Below are 4039 nucleotides of genomic sequence, written 5' to 3' on the forward strand. Positions count from 1 at the left end.
CGGGGTGCTCCGGGAGGGAGGGTCCCGTCCCGGGTCCCTGGGGACGCATCGGCGGGGCAGAGGCCGGGCGCTGGCGGGCAGCTCTGGTGACCAGGCGGGGTTATTTCGCCCATCACGGACATGGCGAAGGAAACGGGACGTGGCTAAATCCCGAGGTATTTCGGGTCACCCTGGGAGCAGAGCAGGGGTACCACACGTAGGTACTTCATCCGTCAGCTCGCCGGGCCGCCAGCGGGCACATGGAACCTATTGAAGGACTAACTGAAGAAATGTGCAAACATTTAAGGCTTTGCATTAACGTGACGTTTAAGCACTAGATGCCCTTAAGCTTGTATTTGCTGTCTGTCAGTGCCCGTGTTGCTGGTGACTGCCTGTGGCTTCCCAGAGCATCCTGAAACCAGGATCAGCTGTCCCTTAAAATATGCAGCTAGGCCAGTACAACTGGGGTGGCCCAGCTGTGGGAAAATATCTTCCAAATGGGACTTGAGTGCATTTTGAAGGCTCAAAAACCCAACAGGGTACATAAAGAATCCATTTCCATTTTAAAAACTCAGGAATTGCAAGCAAACTTCACAATTTATGATGCACTATTTTGACTCATCCATTTCCTGATGTTTGGGTTGGACAGCATTGGCACCCTCAGGGTGACTGGTACCTAGCGAGGCAGTACACCCCCAAACATCAGTTATATGTTTTATTGGGGTCTCTCTTTTTACAGCAGTTTTTATTTTCTAATATTTAGTTGAATGCTGTTGTTTCATAAAAACGTGTCACACACATTTTTTAATAATCGATTGGTTCAATTAGAAAGAACGTACAGTGATGGTCTAGTCCAACTTTCTGACCACTTCAGGATTGATCAAAAGTTAGTGTGTGTTGTTAAGGGCTTCTTAAACTGTGACAGGCTTGGGGCATGAACCGCCCGTCCAGGAAGCCAGTTCCAGGGTTTGACCACCCTCTCTCCAAATAAATGCTTCCTAGCATCCAGTCTGGTTCTCCCCTGGCACAGCTTTGAGTTGTTCCCATGCATCCTCTCCTTGGATGCCAGGGAGAAGAGCTCAGCCCTTCCCTCTCCATGTCCCTTCCTCAGGAAGCTGCAGAATCACAGAATCACCATAGAGTGTTAGGGAAGGGACCTCTGAAGATCATCAAGTCCAACACCCCTGCCAGAGCAGGACCAAAAAACTAGGGCAGATCACTCAGAAAGGCATCCAGACAGGTCTTGAACTTTCTTGAACTTTTTTACCTGTCTGGGCAGCCTGTCCCAGGGCTCTGTAACCCTCCCAGTAAATAAGTTATTCCGCGTGTTGAGGTGGAACTTCATGTACTCAAGTTAGAATCCATTGCCCCTCCTCCTATCACAGGGCACAAGTGACAAGAGCTTGGCCCTGCCTTCTTGATGCCCTCATGTATTTATGGACATTAATTAGATCCCTCCTAAGCCCCAGGTCTCTCAGCCTTTCCTCGTTAGGCAGGTGTTCAGTTCTTTCATCATCCTTGTAGCCTCTGTTGAACTCTCTCCAGTAGATCCCTGTCCCTCTTGAACTGGGGAGCCCAGAACTGGACACAACACTCCAAGTGAGGTCTCACCACGGCCAACTAGAGGGGGAACCTCCCTCGATCTGCTGGAGACACTCCTCTTAATGCACCCCAAGATACCATTGGCCTTCTTGGCCACAAGGGCACATTGTTGTCCCATGGATAACTTGTCTACTAGGACTCCAAGGTCCATGAAGCTACATGCAGAGAGCCAAGAGGTGACCTCTTTACCTCCTTTGATCCAGACCAGACAATCCCAGAGTCCTCAGCTGCTCCTCACAAGACATGTCTTTCAACCCCTCGCCAACTTGGTTGCCCTCTCTGGGTGCATTCAACCTCCTTAACATCCTTTCCAGACAGTGTGGCCCAGACCTGCACACAGTACTTCAGGTATTTTAATTTCAATCCTTATACGTTTTCACCTGCCCATGTCTCCAAGTTTCCAGCTGAGCCCCTTAGTATTACGAAATACTAAGTGTCTGTGTTTCATCACCTACAAGAAAGAAATTATGCAGGTTGGCTGCTTTAACTTGCTGATGTTTGTCTGTGAAAATATGCAGAAGTTGACAAAATATACAATGTTTTTATATATGTCAATCTTGTTACATAAATTAATCTGTTATACTAACTCATTTAAAATAAATTTTGTTATATCGGGGCGCTCTTTATAGTGTGTGTCAAGTTTTCTGTAAATGACAGTGGAGAAAAGTCCAAATTAAACATCATACTTTTGTAAGGGTCATTTCTTCTGTATTCAGGATTATATTTTTAAAGAAAATACTGAATAAATTAAAAGGGAAAATAATATACATTAGTATGTTCTGTCCAGCACCTACTGAGAGAAGAAGGAAACATTTTCATCATTAAATCCAGCCTTGTAGAATTGATTGCTCCAGCTGAGGGATTAGGAATCATCCCTGTGAGTTTCTGCCAACTCCAGCACCTTCATCCAAGCCTCTCCACAGCTTCAGTTTATAACTCCTTGAGAAAAAAAAAAAAAAAAAAAAAAAAAAAAGGGTTAAAATTGTTAAGAGTGATTTCCAGCACGTAATATTAATTATACTGCATGAATTTTCCATGTGAAATGCTGGAGACTGTGGCTTGTGAAGAGTTTCCAAGACAAAGTTTTAGCTGAAAATCAGCTCTTTTACCTAAACTGTCTGAGTTCAGTACCAAGTACTGCAGTCATACGTGATGGTTCTGAGGTTTATGTTGCTTTCATAACTTCATGCATATCTATATTGCTTTCCAGGTATATAGGTAAACGGGGTCCCTGCTCCAAAGCATCAAAAGGGACAGCAATGGTAAGCAGAAGAGCAGTAAAAGCACTTCAAGAAAGCAGATTGTCACAGAGAGCAAGAGAGTATTGAAAAGCAGGTTGGAGAGCACAGGTAAACCAAAGGGGAAACAAACCACAATCCTGTTGGTCTGCACTTCATGAAACTGAATCATTCTTGCTATTAAAACACCCAATTTTTCAAATAAATGGGGGGTCTGATACTGGAATCTGCATTTATTCCAAATTTCCATTTACTTCATTAGAAAGTAAGAGCATTTTAAAATATTACTAAAGCTATTATTATTAGGGAAAAAATGAGGAGAAAACTGCAGTGCCCTGGTTGTGATGTCATCCTTGAGTGCTGAAGAGTTCTTAGAGCTGACTTGATTTCCTGGATCATTCATTTTCACTAATCAGTGAAAGAAGGCAAAAAAGGGCCAAACTGCATCTCAGGGTGGTTTCAGCTTCTCTCACTGGGGCAGGGTCTGATCTGCATGACATTACATGAAGGACTGGAGGAAAGATAATATCCCTCCAGTCTTCAAGAAGGGCAAGAAACAGGACCTGAGTAACTACACTCTGGTCAACCTCACCTCCATCCCTGGAAAGGTGATGGAGCAGCTCATTCTGGGGGTAATCTCTAAGTACATGGAAGAAAAGAAGGTTATCAGAGGTAGTCAGCATGGATTCACCAAGGGGAAATCATGTCTGACTAGACTTCAAGGTCCCATGGACAGCAACGTGGCCTTGTGGCTGAGAGAGCCAGATGTGTCTAGTAGGACAATGTAAGCATTGTCTGCTGTCACTCGTGGCATGCACCTTACGTGGAACAATCCCCCATACATGCAGCGCTGCAGTAAAGAATGCCTGCCTTCCAAAACTTAAAATCAACAGTTAGAGGGTTCTTTCAGGCACTGGATTTTATGGTGTCAGCAACACACAGCACACTTGGTAGAAAGAGAATGGTAGTAATGATGGCTGCAGCTTGCCTTTTTTGAAAATAAATAAATAAATAGTAAATAAAAATCTTGAACCCGTTCAATGCAAACTCGATAATTTTAATGAAACGCTAATTGCACAGCTCTGAGGACGAAGACGCCTGCTCTTTCTGCAGTTTTCCCACAATGAGGTGTGACAAATGGCGTAGTTGCAGGGAAGCAGGGTAGGCGAGCTGTGCTGTGCCTTGTGGGTGCTGTAGTCTGGCTGCTGCCCGCGGGCCCC

This window comes from Chaetura pelagica, unplaced genomic scaffold (assembly GCF_000747805.2).
Source record: "Chaetura pelagica isolate M959 unplaced genomic scaffold, ChaPel_1.0 scaffold103, whole genome shotgun sequence".
Classification (NCBI taxonomy): domain Eukaryota; kingdom Metazoa; phylum Chordata; class Aves; order Apodiformes; family Apodidae; genus Chaetura; species Chaetura pelagica.